Consider the following 17,578-nt stretch of genomic DNA (forward strand, 5'->3'; position numbering starts at 1 on the left):
AGAGTGCTTGCCTAGGAAGCGCAAGGCCCTGGGTTCGGTCCCCAACTCCGAAAAAAAAAAAAAAAAAAAAAAGATACCAAGCAAGCAAGCAAGCAAACAGGCTGGGCAAGCCACGTGAAAGAAGTCAGTAAGCGCACCCTCCCATTGCTTCTGCATCAGCTCCTGCTTCAGGATCCTGCCCTGTTTTGAGTTCCCATCCTGACTTCCTTCAATAATGAACAGCAATATGGAAGTGTAAGCCAAATAAATCTTTATTATTATCTTTATTATTTTTAACTATGTGCATGCATGTGTGTGTATGTGGGGCTATGTGCATGTGTGTGAACAAAGGCTTTGGATCCCCCTGGGCTAGAATTACAGGTGTTTTTGAGCTGTTTTGCTTAAGATGGGTGCTGGGAACTGAACTCAGGTCCTCTGCAAGATCAGTGCGTGCTCCGAAACACTGAGCTATCTCTCTCCAGCCCTGACTTATTGTGACACTTGTACACTGCCTCACCCCTACCCCAGATTGTCCTTCCTGCTATAGGAAGTGCTCTCACTATCTGGTCTCTCTGCCTCTGGGGCAGAGGCTTATCCTACTACCTCAATTCTGCTCCTGTCTCCAGGATTCACTTGGTCTAGGGTGGCTCATGGATTCCTACTTATCTAAAGGACACTGCCTTATCTCTTTTCTTGTCTGGATATCTCAGCTGGTCCTAGCCAATTCTATTCCACCTTTCAGAATGTTCCAGCTAACACAAGTTGTCTCATTCATAAAGGTCTCTAAATCCTGGCGTTGGGCATTAGGCTCCCGGGCTTTATCCAGACTCTCTAACTTCTGCAATCCAGAAAAGAGATCTCGGGTCTCCCTAAGGGTGTTGTGGCATATCCACCAGAGAAGACTGCTCAGACATGGGTTTAAGTCAAAGAGGGTCTTTATTAGCCAGCCAGTGGCCATACTGGGTGCTGTGGATCCCAGGGATCACCCTGAGCCTTTCTTAGGGTGAGGTTTTTTACGCTATTGGAGCTGGAATTACTGTGGCTGCTGGCACCAGACTTGCCCTCCAATGGATCCTCGTTAAAGGATTTAAAGTGGACTCATTCCAACTACAGGGCCTCGGAAGAGTCCTGGATTGTTATTTTTCGTCACTACCTCCCCAGGTCGGGAGTGGGTAATTTGCGTGCCTGCTGCCTTCCTTGGATGTGGTAGCCGTTTCTCAGACTCCCTCTCCAGAATCGAACCCTGATTCCCCGTCACCCATGGTCACCATGGTAGGCACAGCAACTACCATCGAAAGTTGATAGGGCAGACGTTCGAATGGGTCGCCGCCGCCACGGAGGGCATGCGATCGGCTTAGGGTGAGTTTTTAAGCACAAAAACCATGGTCTGAGTTGACACACATCCGTTGACAAGAACAGTTAGCCCGAACTACTGAAGCCGGAAAGCAAGGTTAGTGCCTTTAGAGACTTTCCCAGTACTGGGCTTTGATGAATTAGGCCTTTGTTTTAGTTTTGGCCAGTGGGACTGTCCATGTGCTGAGTTTTATGGCCTGCAAGGTCCTTCCATCATGGAGTCGATTGTGCTAAGGTCTGGGCCCTGTTACAGGAGAGTTCGCTTATTTTGAAGCTGGGAGGCCTGTTATGGTGGCAGCAGGACAAGTGACTTGAGTGAGGACGGTGGCCCTGCACTGTCACTAGGAAATCCTGAAGGCTGTATCTTCAGCCCTCTTTAGGATGCTGTGCTATTGTGAAACACTGTTCTCTGGGCATGACTAAGCCGTTGTCCTTTTGAACTGTTTCCTGGAAGCAGACCTGCATAAGATTGGTCCATTTCTCCATCACAGACTGGAGGAGGGGCTCAGGAGGCCAGTCTCTCCAAGCTTTAAAAAAAATTTTAATTAAAAAAAATTTTTTAAAGATAGAGTTTCTCTGTGTAACTCAGACTGTCCTGGAACTCCCTCTGTAGACCAGGCTGTCCTTGAACTCAGAGATCTGCCTTTGCCTCTGGAGTGTTGGAGTTAAAGGCATGCACCACTACCATCCAACTATTTTTCTTTTTTTGTTAACATGTAGTAGTTGTACATATTAATGGGGTACAATGTACTTCTGTGTGGATTTAATACTTAAAGACCCCTCATGTGGGGCTCTACAATGCAGTCAGCTTGTCTGCATTAATGATAAACTGCAAGCCACCAATAATGTATTGGTGTCACAGAAAGCACTTCCCCTGGGTGTCGCTTAACTAAGACGGAGCCCAGATTTGAATTCTTTGTTTCATTCTGTGCGTTTAGTCCTCTGTTGTAGGAGTCTGAATTTGTGCCCGATTAAGGGCTGTCTTATAAATCTGCCCCTGTGTTTGCGACTGAGTGTCTGTGTGGCTGTGTGTCTGACCCTTACAAACGGCTCTGCTCTATCTTTATTGAACAGTACAGAAGGCATCTTAAGGGGAGGGAATGAGGGGCACTTTATAGGCATCTTTGACGATGTCACAAGACATTTAGTCACAGACTCCATCCAGCTGGTCCCAAACGACCCAGATAAACATCATTGTTTATTGAGCAAGATTCATTCTGTGTTTGATAACACTCAGGAACATTGTGTTCAACAGTGTGGTAGATTTACATTTTATAAGATTGCTTTCAATCTCTATTTTTGTGTTTTGAGTAAGTGATGGACACACACTGTTTTGGGTCAGGGTTGTGTGAAGAGGACATAATTTAAGATTAAGCATTAGCTTAGGTTGTGAAGTTGATTACATGGAAACCCAATGCAAGTAAGGCTGGTTGTTTCTTTTTCTTTTTTCTTTTGTGTTTAACTTTTTAATTCTTTGTGAATTTCACATCATACACCACAGTCCCACTTATCTCTCCGTCCATTTGTACCTGCCCTCTGCCCTTGCAACCCCACCCCTCAAAAGAAAAAAAAACCTCATTGTGGAAGCCTTAGTATGTGACAGTGTGTCGCACAGTATAGTTTTTTTGTCCACACATCTTTACCTGCAAATGTCCATTGCAATGAGTCATTGGTCAGGTTCAAGGCCTCTGGCTTCTGTTACTCCATCAATACTAGATCCTCACTGGGACTCCTCTCAGATATCCTATTGTGCCCTGGCTGGGCGGGAGTTACAGGTGAGCCAGCTCCAAGGTGAGGGAGCGGGAGAGCTGGCTCAGTCCCTTGCCTGCTGCAGCACGCAGGAGAGGGGGCCCTGTACCTCACTTGGGCAGCAAAATAGAGCTGGCTCTGCTGGTGTGGTTAAGGGTGAGCTGGTCCCAGAGCCTGAGAGCGGGGAAGCTGGCCCTGATCCTGGCTGAATGTGGCATTGAGTGAGCTGACTGAGGCAGTACTGAAGAGCTTGCCCTGGTGGTATAGGTACAGGAGAGCTGGTGGGCTGACCAGCTCAGCTATCGCCCAGAGGCCCCTGAGCTGGAACTGATCTCAACACCCATTCCTGAGGACTGGTACCACGCACGCTTCCAATGGAGGGAGGCAGCCAACAGTCCTACCCAGCTACGATGCCCGTGAACTACAATGACCAGCATGGTAAGATAACACTAAGGAGCAGTATAGTAGTGGCATACACACCTTGGAGTTAGCCACCTACTGTGTAATTGGAACTAAGACCCTCTTGACAAAAGGGAGGCCGTGCCTGGCACTGGAAACCTCCCCAACTACGCAGTGCTGGTCAAGTCATGGACTTTGGAGAACCTCTGACCTCTCCAACACCACCTTACTAAACCAGCACAATCCCTAACCGCAATCCAAACATTGTCCTTAGACCCACAGATAAGTGCAGTCTTCACCCCTCATCAACATATGGAGACCACTACAGAAAACCACAGCCAATCAAAACACAGAGTTATGGATCCTACTCCCAACGGATACATCTACAACACAACCCCCACACTTAGGGTTCAGGGAACTTTTAGGGGGCAGAAATATTGTAAGAACCAGAGGATCAGGGAGTTTGCCGTGAGACTGGGTCTCCTAGAAATGTCAGAAGCTGCACCCATATTCTCACCCACATGGCTGGCTAACTATGAGCTGAACAGCAATAGATGTGCAGAAGTGGATGGGAGAAAGCACATAAGGCCTCAGCTCTACACGGAGCACTAAGCAACCAACCTGTCTAGTTAGGGTTCCCATTGCTGTGAAGAGACGCCATGGCCAAGGCAACTATTTTTTTTTTCTTCTTTTTTTCGGAGCTGAGGACCGAACCCAGGGCCTTGCGCTTATGAGGCAAGCGCTCTACCACTGAGCTAAATCCCCAACCCCAAGACAACTCTTTTAAAGGACAACATTTAATTGATCTGGCTTACAGGTTATCATTGTGGCAGGAAGCATGGCTGTCCAGGCAGACAGCTGGCAGGCATGGAACAAAATGGGTACAGATATTCTGGGGGGAGTCAGACCATAACACACACACACACACGCACGCGTGCACACACACATGCACACACACACACACACACACACACACACACACACACCTTGATGGAATGGCTTACAGGTTGCAGTCCAGGTAGTCCAACAATGATGGTTATGAATGGGAAGTCCAGCAATCCAGTAGTTGCTCAGTTGACATTCTGAGTGTCTCAGTTGGGCTTCAGTATATGCCGGGATCCCAAAGTAGACTGTGGAGACATAGAGATGCAGCTCCCAGACAGGATCAAGTAAGGACTGGTGACAGGGGCAAGTAGGGGCTGGAATGCTGCCCTTGAGAAGAAAATGTTTTTCTCACTTGGCCCTAAACTATGTTCTGCTGTGTCCTGTTTCTGTGGAAGTGGCTCCCATGCTCTCTGGGTTATGGAGAGTATATTTTGATAATGAAAGAGGGGTGATTTGTTATATGAATATTTTGAGAAGAAGCCTTCGTTTAGTCTTATTTCTTTGTTTAGTCTTGCCTCAGTTGTTCCTGGTATCGTGGGAATAACAATCTTATGGTATCTTGCCAAAATGGAAGTTGAGGTAATGCATACTTATGTCTATATAAGGATTAATAAAGCTTGCAAATGCATGCAACTGCTTCTGCCTTTGCTCTGCATCCCCTGTGTCCTGGTTTTTTGCAACCGTACCCAGGGCCCCCAACGCACTAGACGTTGACAGTAGGCTTCAATATCAGTGAAGGAATGGACTTACTATCCAGGTGGTCGAAAGCAAGCAGGAGGCAAAAGCTTCCTTCTTCTATGTCCTTATGTGGACTTTCAGAAGAGGATGTGTGTGTTCCCACCTTAAGGACCAGATCACAGGTGTGTGCCTTCCTACCTCAAAGGTCTGGACTAGAAATGGATTCACTGAAGCAAAAGCAATCCCTCACGGGTGTGCCCTCTGTTTTTGGATTGTAGTTCATTCCAGATTAGTCAAGTTGACAGACGAGGTTAGCCATCACACGGGCACGTCCAGATGACAGAGATTTACAGCCGTCTTCCCCAGTCTCCAGCTCTTGGCATCTGTTTTCTCCCTCGTCTGACTGCTCTCTAAGCCTTTGAGAGAGTTATAGATGATGCTCCATTTCAGGATGTGGACTCAAGACTCACTCACCCTCAACATTTCCATCTGGTATGAGTCTCTTCGTTAACTATCTCCCTCTGCAAAAGAAGCTCCTGTCATCAGTAATACACGGTACGAACACAGTTAGCAAGAAGTTTCACAGATATTCATTAAGCAAAACATGTGTAGTGGATCCTCTGCTTGGGTGTGACTTCCTCATCTGTAAGCTTCCGCGCAGACTTACAGTACCAGGCATGTATTCCCTTGGCTTCAGGTCTAATCAGAGTGGTGACCACAGATGGCTTTTCTTTCCCAGAGGCCTACCTGTGGAACTGTTAGAGCTAGCCACCTCGGAGGAAGCTTTGGCTCAGGGTTGGCCTGATTCCTCTGTGTCCCAGATACAAAGTGTGGCATCTTTGTCAACAGGACCTCACCATCTAGTAGCTTCTGTGGTTTTGGGAGCCTCTGAGAGTGTCCTGGCCTACTGGGATGGAGGCAGCCAACAGTCGGTATTGGGATTTTCATCTATAAATATATGGTTTCTGGGAGCAGTGTGACCCACACTGTTCTTTGCACTGTGGACTCCTGCCCCTGGGGCAGACTCCCGAGTCCTGAGCATGGACTGTTTGTACCAATGTCACTCAACTCATGTGGAAAATTCATTGTTTCTAAGAGTTCCTTCTCCCCCTCCCCACTGTACAGATCAGCTTGTTTTCTTTTATGTAGAAGAGGATTTGCCTGCATGTATGTATGGGTACTGTGTGACAGAGGTCAGAAGAAGGCACTGTGGTCTCCTGGGACTGGAGTTATGGATGCTTATGTGTCACCATATCAGTTCAGGGACTGAATCCAGTCCTCTACAAGAGTAGCCAGCACTCTGAATCATCGAGTCATTTCTCCAGCCATCCCCCTCTCCCCTCTTTTCTTTTAAGACAGGGTCTTATGTAGCCCAGGCTTGCCCCTGTAGCCTAGGCTTGCCTCAAACTTGCTATGTAGTTGAAGGTGGCTGAGAACTCTGGATTCTTTTGGCCTTCACCTGCTAAGTGCTAGGACTAAAGGCATGTGTTAGCATGCCTAGCTTTATTTATTTATTTTTTTTTACTATTATCATTTATTAAAGACAGTGTCTCACTATGGAGACCAGGCTGACCTCGAGCTCATTATATATTTAACTGCCTCTTCCTCTCAAGAAATTAAAGGCATGCACTATCATGCTGGACTTGAATGGAGGGTTTTGCAAGGCTTGGGTGGAGGTGAGTTTCTTAAGAGGGAACTTGAGAGTCAGGAGACACCCACATGTTCCACATGCTCAATTGCATAAGACCTCAGAGGTAGATAGGCCTTTTTTTTTCTTTGTGAAGGTGCTAGAAATGAACCCAGGGCCTTGCATATACCAGGCACATTACCTACCACTGAGGAATAGATAGGAACAGCTCTCACCGTATAAACACTTCAGCTTCCCCTGTAAACCAGCACATAATTTTGTAAAGCAAACAGTAGAAGCCATATTGCAAAAGAATCTTTTCATTTTTCCTATTTTTTGTTTTTTTTGTTTGTTTTCTGGAGACAGGATTTCATGTAGCTCAGGCTAGCCTCAAACTGTGATGGCCATTCTTGGTTGTCAACTTGATTACATCTGGAATTAACTAACCCAAAAACGGAGGGCATGCCTGTGAGGACTTTTTCTTAATTTGAAGTGGGAAGTTCCACTTCTAATCTGGATGTTTGAGGTAGGGAGACCACCTTTAATCCAGATGTTTGATGTGGGAGAACCCACCTCTAGTCTGGGCCACGCCTTCTGGAGGAAGCCTATGTAAAGACATGAAAGGAGGAAGCTTGTTCTTTGCCTGTTTTCTCTAGCCTCACTGGTCAGCTCATCCCTTCATCGGCGTAAGAGCCTACTTCTTTGGGACTCCAGTGTATACAAAAGACCAGCTGAGACATCCAGCCTCGTAGATTGTATTCTTTGACCTTCTGCTTATAGGCAGTCACTGTTGGATTAGTTGGACCACATATGTGTATATATTTATATATTTCTCTGTCTGTCTCTCTGTCTCTGTCTCTGTCCTTCAGTTCTGTTCCTCTAGAGAACCCTAATACAGACTTTTTTGTAGAGCAACAGAAGTTCAGGGATGACTCTTTAAAGCATTTGGAGTAGGTTTTCTGATTTGACAACACCTACAGTTGTGGAAGCCTCTCCTGGGAGCTTGGGGACTATTGAACATTCATGGTGTAAACTATTAAGTGGCGAGTTTCCTCTGGAAAGTCAGTTGTGTTGGATGGTGGTTTGCTAAGCAGACACATGGAGGAGTGTTTAGCTGAAGCAGACACAGATGACATGGGAAAGAACAGGTGGTGAAGGGTTCTTTGCTAAGGACATACATGCATTGGTCTGCCTTACATTTCGTAGTTGAACTGCATTTGACCGGACTCCATAGAAAGAAAGGCACCAACAAAATCTGGTGATGTGGCTTCTTGCTGCTTCCTCAGTCTGGGGTCCATTAACAGAGTGATGTCAGCTGATGCAGACGTGGAGTTTTGCACTCATGTGCTGAGGCAAGGCAAGACCTGTGGAAGATGCATGATGTTTGGAGGGAGTCTAAATAGGACTGAACCGACAGTGAAGGGGGCTTGGCTGGGCTTGCTTGCATAGCTAGCTTTTCAAGCTTCTTGGTCTCAAGTCTTCACTTCATCCCTGAAGTGATGATTAGGAACATCCTGTTCCTAATCTTTCCTGCTGACTTGTGACAGTTCGGCTGAGGCCTGGCTGTCTCTGTTAGGTCACCACTGCTGATCAGTGTTTGCTATCCTGACTCCTGAACTGAACTGCCTGCTCTTTTTTAATTTAAAAACATAATTGTTTGAGAATTTCATATAATGTATTTTGATCATATTCATTATCCAGCTCCTCTCAGATCTATGTGACAGCCCCTACCACACAACTTTGCATTTTCATGAAAACCAAACCAAACCAAATCACTCAGTGGTGGTGGCACAAGCTTAATCCCAGCCTCCAGAGGGAGAGGTACTCTGTGGATTTGAAGCCAGCCTGGTTTACAGAGTGAGTTCCAAGATGGCCAGGGCTACACAGAGAAACCTATCTCAAAAAACAAAAATAACCAAAACCAAATCAAACAAACAAAAGACAAACCCAAATCCACCAAACCAAACTAAAAAACCAACTAAAAAAAAATCAAATTGGGGCTGGGGATTTAGCTCAGTGGTAGCGCGCTTACCTAGGAAGCGCAAGGCCCTGGGTTCGGTCCCCAGCTCCAAAAAAAAGAACCAAAAAAAAAAAAAAATCAAATCATTTGATCTGGTCATATATTCTTGGGCATGTGTTTTGGCCACTTATTGATTGTATACGTATGGAAATTGTACAGTTTCCACAAGGTTAGTTTCCAAGGCAGTGTGGCAAATTAAAGGCCAAGAAAAGACCAATGTGTTGCTTAATTAAAAAAAAAAAATGGAAACTGAAGAACAGAACTTAAGTGTCCTGCAGTTACGGAAGTAACTGAGACAAAGACGAAGACAACGCCAAGTGTTGTTCACACGGTTAATATATCTTCGTACATCTCGAGGCAGTTAAAGGAGCTACAAAAGGACCCTGAGGAGACTTTTGAGGCCTTGGATGATGCAATCCATCAGGCACAGGAAGCGATCATGTGCTGGTTCTCCATGAGGGTGATTCGCAAGAGACAGACTATATCTACGACCCGGAAGAATTTCAAAATGTGCTGTTGCCGCTGTTCACAAAAAAGGTCCATCAGGCAGGACCCCAAGGAGTCCCCTCAAAATGACCCTGGACTCCCCGAAGCTTTGGAAGCCTTGAGGAATCTCAAGCTCTCTTCTGGGTACCAAAGCAGAGATGACACGTTATAGGGTTTCTGACCTTTCAACTTCCTTGTTGGGGTGTAGGGATCTATTGCTTGGGATTTGTGTCTTGTGTCTATGAAAGGTACATTCATTAATAATAAAGTTTGCATTCATAGAAACTAAAAAAAAAAAAAATAAAAAAAAATGGGTACCTATGTGTGCCAAAGGAGGTCAGAAGAGGGTATAGGATCCCCTGCGTGAGTCAGTCCGGGTGCTGGGGACAGACCTCAGGTGCTCTGGGAGAGCAACAAATGCTCTTAACTTCTAAACCACCTCTCCGCCCTCTTCCTTGTTTCCATCCCCCTCCCCCCTCTCTTTTTCTATTTGTTTTCAGACAGGGTTTCACTATATGGCTTTGGCGGGCCTAGAACTCACTAGGTAGAGCTTGTTAGCCTCAAACTCACGGAGACCTGCCTGACTCTGCTTCCTGAGTGCTGGGATTAAAGGTGTGTGCCATCATGTCCAGCCATCATATTTTCTTTATTTTAAAGATTTACTTGGGGGTTGGGGATTTAGTTCAGTGGTAGAGCGCTTGCCTAGCAAGGCCCTGGGTTCGGTCCCCAGCTCCGAAAAAAAGGAAAAAAAAAAAAAGATTTACTTGGATTATTTTAACGTGTGTGTGTGTGTATGTGTGTGTGTGTGTGTGTGTGTGTGTGTGTGTGTGTGTGTGTGTGTGTGCAAGCACGCGCACATGAGTGCAGGTATCCACAGAGGCCAGAGGAGTTGGGAACCAAACTCAGGTCCTTTGGAAGAGCTGTATGTGCTCCTAACTGTTGAACCGGTTGTCATGTTTGCAGTGCCATTGAGGTCAGAGGAGGGCATCAGATCCCCTGAACTCCAGATGGTTATGAGCAGCCACGCGTGCCCGGGGAATTGATCCCTGCTTCCTTGGAAGGCCAGGCGACTGCTCTTAACCGCAGAGCCATCTCTTCAGCCACAAAAGTTGCTTTCTTTCTTTTTTTTTCTTTTCTTTTTTTCGGAGCTGGGGACCGAACCCAGGGCCTTGCGCTTGCTAGGCAAACGCTCTACCACTGAGCTAAATCCCCAACCCCCAAAAGTTGCTTTCTTAACCAATATCCCTGAAATCATTTTGTGACGCCACCTCCCTTCCCAACTACCCACTCCAACTTTCTTCTATTTCTTTTGCAGAGTTTGGGATGGAACCAGGGCTTCACACTTGTTAGTCTCCCCCCTGTTAAGCCCTTTGCTTTCTTCCCCTTTTGCTTGTTTAGTTTTTGAGACAAGATTTTATGTAACTCAGCTTAGCCTCAAAACCAATTGTGGGCAAGGGTGGACTTGAACTTCTGACCTTCTCGTTCCAGAGAGCTAAAGGCTTTGATTTGTATTTGCACAAGAAAAAAACAAAACAAAACAAAAAACTATGTTCCTGCAGTATTTTGGTTTTCTGCCCCTGCTTGAGCCAATTACTCACGCCACAGTGACAGAACGCACGAATTGGCTTGTCTTACTGCTTTACAGATCCCGCCTTAGAGCTAGTGTAATAGCCAAATTCAACCAATAAGTCTCACCTGCCCAAGGACCTGGTCACTTCCTGGAATGGTGGGAGTTGTAGTTCTTGGAAAATAACAAAGCCACACGGAACTACCTGTGATTTTGGCCGAATGGTTTTGTCCTGGAAAAGACCATACGACCTGTATCTTGTTGCCACTCAGTGGGAATCAGGGGTGGACCTGAACAGAGTCCATTTTTCCTGGTCAGTACTTAGTTAAAGCTTGCTTCAAATTTGGCTCAAAATTGTGGATTGGTTTTTCTCTTGAGAATCTCAGGATTAACACCAGTTTCTAAACCACATAGTCTTTCAAATGGAAACCAAGAATCTCTGGGATGGGAGAAGTTGAACGCTGATGAAGGAATCAGAGTCGTGTGTGGTGGAGCTGGGAAGCGTTGGGCTCAGCATGGAAGCCGAGAAAACTCACTTGAGATGGACGGACGGACGTTAAAAATGAAAGCCTTATTTTCTGAGTGCTCAGGGAGGTGGCCAGTTCTGGATCTGAACCTTGGCCCTGGAAAGGGGTTGGGGATGGGGAACTGCAGTGTTATCCAACTGTATTTTGTTTGGCATTATGGGCTGAGCAAGGGAATGTCCGTTGGAGACTGGGCTATATCAATAGCACCTGGTTTCAAGGTCCTTAATTTCACTTTTGCAGTCAGGTCCCCTCCTGGACTTTGACCTGGAATTTTAGAATGATAAGTGAATGAAAGAGCGGGCAAGCTGCGTGCAGTCAACTAGGGCATAGCAGGCAACTGGTTATATGGTTTTATAACTTATGCACCTTGGTCTAGATAGTAGCAATTTCTATATTCTTTACTGGTTAGCAGACAATTAAAATATTTGGAGTAAAGGGATAGGCGTTAATTCCTAGGCCTGGGAACAAGAACTTCTTTGGCCCTACTAGCAAGATAGAGAAGTTGTCCTGGAGATATCTGGACTCAGACAGCTGTCTCCTTTCAAGTTGTCCCTGAAATGTCTGGACTCTGACAACTGTTTGTGACAGAAGCTGTTCAACTACAGGGAAGTCCCCAGCTCCCTTAGGGCCTGGGACCATGAGTTTTGTTTCTCCCTGTGGTTAAATGGAGTCTGAAGACGAAATGGCAGCACTTAGGATACGTTTCTTTTGCTTGTTTCCAACAGGAACAAAACTTGGTTGACGAGCCCTTACCTGGTGCGGACAAGGACTTGGCGTCTATCCTGAGCAATGAAAAAGCTGACGGTCAAAAACAAAGAAAAACTGTGATGTGTCTCATCCCCTCAGCCACTACCAAGCACAGCAGACCTAGTGCAGAACCTCAAGCAGAGGCAGGGGCAGGACACACTTTCTGTTCTGAGGTAGCACCTGCCACTATGTATGACACCTGCCCCAGTCACACAACAGACCTCCCCCCCTTTATTCTTCTCTTCTCACCTTTCATTTCCTTGTTTCCCTCCCTTCCTCTGCTCTCCTCCTGTCCCCTCTCCTCTTCCCTTTCTTTTTGTTTCCTTTCTCCTTCTTCCCCATCCTCCTCTTCCCCATGCTCCTCTTCTCCTCCTCTTTTCAAGTGGAAGCACAGGGCAGTTTTATTAAGGATTATTAGAAAAATCCTAAGGCTGGCAGACTGTAAACACCAGCAGCTTCCTAGAAGGGGATGGAAGAGAGAAAGGAAAAGACAATGCCATTAAATTGTCATGGAGATCAGCCACAGGATGGATAAGGAGGCTCACGGTGGGGAAGGAAGCTTTAAAGAGGGAGCAAAGATGCCCAAAATGTTGGGAGAAAGCCCAAGGTGTCACAGAAAACATGATTAGAAGAAAAATGGAAGAAAAGGAATAATTGAGAAAAGCAGGCAGATTTATGACCTATTTATGGCCTACAGTTTTTTTTTTTTATTTTTAATACTGTCCCATGTAATCTAGGCTGTCTATGAACTCTATATGTAGCTGAGGCTGCCCTTGAACTTCTGAAGATTCCATTTCTACCAAGTTCAAGGATTGCAGGATTGTGCTACCACACCCAACTGATGCTCTCTTGTTAGAAACAAAACAAAACACAATTCTCACCTCAAAAGGGATAAGAGATAGCTTATTCCAAAGCCAAATATGGATTACCATGGCCTGGGAACACATATTTAGGTTATTCCAAATTCTGTTTTCCAACATGGAGACAGTTTTATGAAGTTTTTATAGAAACAAAACAAAAAAAATCAGAAATCAAGATACTTCAAAAATGCATTGATGAAAGCATTAGGTAGGCGGGTTAAAGAATGGCACGGAAACCTGCTATTGGTCTTACACACTGTCTGATGACATTCTTAGCCTTTTGATTGGTGGAAACTATGGTTTTGTTAAGTTACTTGATTCTAACACATGTTATCTGTTAGTCACAGGGTGTTTGGTCAGACACAGAGGTGGGGAATGAATGGCTATTTGGGGATCTAAGGATAGAACAGGGTAAATTATAATTGAGCTCTTCAGCTGCAATATTTGACTCTCTTTATAATCATTGAAATTCTAGTCAGGTTCTTTCTGGGAACCTTCCCTTTCTCTCTCTTCCTCTTCTGCCTCCTCTTTTCAACAAAGTCTTGCTATGTGAATGGAGTGAGGACATGACTGTTCCTAGGTGTGGCTGAGGAGAAGGCTTTATTGTAGACATGAGGGAGAGCATAGCCAGAACCATCTGGAAGAGTCCAGGCTGAGCATGGCCAGCAAACTAGACCAGACTATGAAAGGAATTCTGGGAGAGAGAACAAGAAAGGAAGAGAGGAGAGAATGAGCAAAGAAAGCACATCGGAACCAAGAGAGCATGTGGCCAAAATACCAGATGGGAATAGGAACCAGAAACTGGGAAGAGAAACAAGGTTTGGCCTCTGGACTGGAGAGATTTAGGTAGGGGACGGGGTGAGAAGTGTTGAGAGGAGCTGTTACAGGATAGTGGATATTGGTATTTACTGAAAAAAACCTATTTCTAGCTGTGGTGTGGCTGAGCCCTTAGCACACATCTCTAATCCCAAACAATGAAGGCAAAGTTTGTTTGTAGCAGGAAGCAGCCATGTTTGAAAGTGATGTTAAATTGAATGGCAGACAAAGTGACGAATCAGAGAAAATTTGACAGAATAGGATTGCCCAACTCTCAGGAGAGAGAAAAGGGAAGCTGCTATGCAGAGAGAGGAAGAAAGCAGTTTTACTGGAACAGTTATATAGGGACACAGGTTTCAGAGAGAGAGAGAGAGAGAGAGAGAGAGAGAGAGAGAGAGAGAGAGAGAGAACAAGCTAGACACAGGTGAAGACAGAATGAGCCAGAGAATGAGAAGGAATCAAAAGATGAGAAGATTAGAACAGATTGCTAAAGTGAGTACAGAGCCAAGCAGGGAGAGGGGGAGAGGGGGAGAGGGGGAGAGGGGGAGAGGGGGAGAGGGAGAGAGGGAGGGAGGGGAGAGGGAGAGGGGGAGAGGGAGAGAGGGAGGGAGGGGAGAGGGAGAGAGGGAGGGAAGGGGAGAGGGAGAGGGAGAGAGGGAGGGAGGGGAGAGGGAGAGAGGGAGGGAAGGGGAGGGAGGGGAGAGGGAGAGAGGGAGGGAAGGAGAGAGGGAGAGGGAGAGAGGGAGGGAGGGGAGAGGGAGAGGGAGAGGGGGAGGGAGGGAGAGAGAGGGAGAGAGGGAGAGAAGGAGAGGGGGAGAGGGAGAGAGGGAGGGAGGAAGGGAGGGGAGAGGGAGAGAGGTAGAGGGGGTGAGGGGGAGAGGGAGAGAGGGAGAGAGGGAGAGAGGGAGAGAGGGAGAGAGGGAGGGAGAGAGAGAGAGAGAGAGAGAGAGAGAGAGAGAGAGAGAGAGAGAGAGAGAGAGGCTCTATTGAGTCAGTCAGGTTGGAGGGTTTGAGCCAGAGCAGCTGAGTTGAGCAGCAGCCAGAGTTCAGAAAAAAATAGAAAGGGTGAGCTTATTCGGCAGTGACTGTCCGAGGCTGAAAACGTTCTAGGTCCAGATTAGATTGTATGGAGGCTAGAACAGGTTAGGCCTAGGTTAGCAGACTAAGGCAGTAAACCTTGGAGACGACGATTACTACAGGTGAATAAAAAATACTTTAACAAGGAGCCCCAGGTGCCGAGTGAAACTGGCCTTGCTTTCTTTGGGATCCAGCTTCATATGGCTCGGGCTGGTGTTGGGCTGAGATTATGGGTAGGCTCTACCAGCCTCAGTCTTCATTGGTTTCCCATTATTGAAGTCATAACACTTTTCTGGAGAGACTTCCACACCTGCAGCTTTCCCTAACCTCCAGAACCCACGCAGCAAGCTTTTAGAGATTGAATAACTGTGATGCTGGGATACAGGCTTGGGGCAATGGTATCCAAGGCTCCTCCTCACTTCCGCAAGCTCTTTCTTTCAGGAATCTGGTGTAACAAAAGGAAGGATGTGGCTGGAGCTGTTGAGTTCCAGGAACTGTTTTCCTTTTCTTTTTTCAGCAATATACTTGACTTCAGCCAGATACATGGCTACTTAGAATAAAGAATGAGGAGCTGGAGAGATGGCTCAGCCGGTTAAGAGCACTGGCTGCTCTTCCAGAGGTCCTGAGTTCAAATCCCAGCAACCACATGGTGGCTCACAACCATCTGTCATGGGATCTGATGCCCTCTTCTGGTGTGTCTGAAGACAGTTACAGTGTACTCATATTTAATAAATAAATATTAAAAAAAAAGAATAAAGAATGAATTTTCCAGTCTCCCTGACAGTAAAATATGGTCATGTGACTAAATTCTGGCCCATGAGAGGAGATGAGGAGAGTTGATCCATCCCTGGTTTGAATGAAAATGGACCCCATGGGCTCATAGGGAGTGGCAGTATCTGAAAGGACTAGGTGTGGCCTTGTTTATGTGGGCGTGGCCTTGTTTAAGTAGGTGTGGCTTGTGGAAGAAGTATGTCACTGGGGGGTGGGCTTTAGGGTTTCCAATGCTCAAGCCAGGCCCAGTGGCTCACTCTCTTCCTGCTGCCTGCCAGTTCCAATATAAAACTCTGAGCTCCTTCTGCAACACCATGTTTGCCTGCTTGCTGCCATGCTTCCAACAATGATGGCAGTGAAGCAAACCTCTGAATCTGTAAGCCAGCCCCAAGTGAATATTTCCCTTTATAAGAGTAGCCAGGGTTGGGTGTCTCTTCACAGCAATGAAACCCTATCTAATCCACTCTCAGCTAGTGAAAGTTGCCCTGCGTTTGTTTGGTCCATGCTACACGTCAGGTATTGTGTTAAGTTTTTCCTACACATCATTTAAACTGACCCTTGCAGAAGCTTTTGTAACAAAAGCAACAAAGCTCTGTGTAGTGCACAAGTCTATACTCTCAGTTGTAGGGAGGCTGAGGAAAGAGGATCAGAAGTTCAAAGTCATCCTTGGCTACCTTTTAAGGATGAAGCCATTCTGGGCTACGTGAGACCTTGACTCAAAAAACAAAACAAAACAAAACAAAACAAAAACAAACAAACAAAAAACAAAACCAAAAATCAACCCACTATCCCCCACCTGAAGCAGAGTCTAATAAAATAAGTTAAAAAATGAGATGTATTTGTGCTGAAATATTACTTGTCAAAACTATGATACAGGGCTTATGTCTACCCCCATGACATCAAGTTGGTTTTTGTTGCTGTAAAATTATAAAAAATAAATGCTGTCTTTTACCCCGAACTAGGACTGGCACCGCAGTGCCCCAAGATGTCTGGTGGATGTCTTCATCTCAGTCAGCAAAGCCTCTCACCCGCTCTGCGCCATCCCATCTCACACTGCCGATGGCTACTCTCTGAGCCTGGCAACAATCTCTCTACCCATCTAGTTTCCAAGGCAGGTTGCCACCATGCCAGACATACACATCCCAATTCTGAGGCGGCCCAGTGTCTCCAGCCACCACATACTCTCATGAACTTAATTCTCCACATGAAAGAACACACAACACAATAGCCTCTGATCCAATTGATAAGATATAACTGCCCACCTAGACACACAAAGCCCTGTACACATCCATCCCTTAAGAACAATCATAGCAACCTGTAAATGTGCATACAGGAATCTTAACATCTGCCTCCATGTTCTCCCGGCTGCTTCTCTCCTTCCTCGGTTTCAGACTCCTCCTCTCTAAAACTTTTCTCCCGCCCATCTGTCCTTCTCGTCCAATGACAGGCCTTGTTCTATCTTGTACCTGCCTTCACCTGCATAATGACATCGTCCTACAGGTTCTATCACATCATGCCTGAGAGTGGCCTGGGGTTGCTGTAGAAAAGCTGAAATAGCCAAGCCTTGTGTGACACATCTTTGATCTCAGGACCCTGGAAGCAGAGGCAGGCAGATTTTTGTGAGCTTGAGGTCTGTGCAGTAGGTTCCAAGACAGCCAGAGTTATACAGTAAGATTCCATCTCAACAAACAGCTGAAATATTTTGCCAATGGGCTATGTGTTGCTTCTCTTATTTTCTTTATTAAGCTATAATATGATACTGACAGTTAACAAATCAAGAGGGAAAGTAAGGACACTCCTTAGATCTGGTTTGACCTCGAAGGGAGGGAAGGGTCAGGTGCTGCAGGCTATGCCTCTTCATCTTCTCAAGTAACTTGTCTGATGGGGTTGAGGTGATACTGTTGTCCCTTGATATCGGCATCCACTACTGTCTTATCATAAAACAAACGAACACACAGAAAGTTTGTGTTCTCAGTTCTCAGCTAGGGAACTTCCTTCCAGTTAACGGGAGTCCGAAGCTTCTCCCCCGTCTTTCGG

The 17,578-nt window shown here is 46.1% G+C and overlaps 1 long non-coding RNA gene across 2 annotated transcripts; it reads left to right on the plus strand.

Moving 5' to 3' along the window:
• Positions 1-10,023: 10,023 nt before the first annotated feature.
• On the plus strand, positions 10,024-15,559 carry LOC120099939 (uncharacterized). Of its 2 annotated transcripts, XR_005499478.2 has the most exons (3): positions 10,024-11,056; positions 11,158-14,185; positions 15,288-15,559. It is a non-coding gene; the product is annotated as an uncharacterized LOC120099939 (long non-coding RNA). The 2 variants fall into 2 exon arrangements; XR_005499477.2 differs by having other exon boundaries at positions 10,024-14,185.
• The last annotated feature ends 2,019 nt before the right edge of the window (positions 15,560-17,578 follow it).

Source organism: Rattus norvegicus, chromosome 1, assembly GCF_036323735.1.
Source record: "Rattus norvegicus strain BN/NHsdMcwi chromosome 1, GRCr8, whole genome shotgun sequence".
Taxonomy (NCBI): domain Eukaryota; kingdom Metazoa; phylum Chordata; class Mammalia; order Rodentia; family Muridae; genus Rattus; species Rattus norvegicus.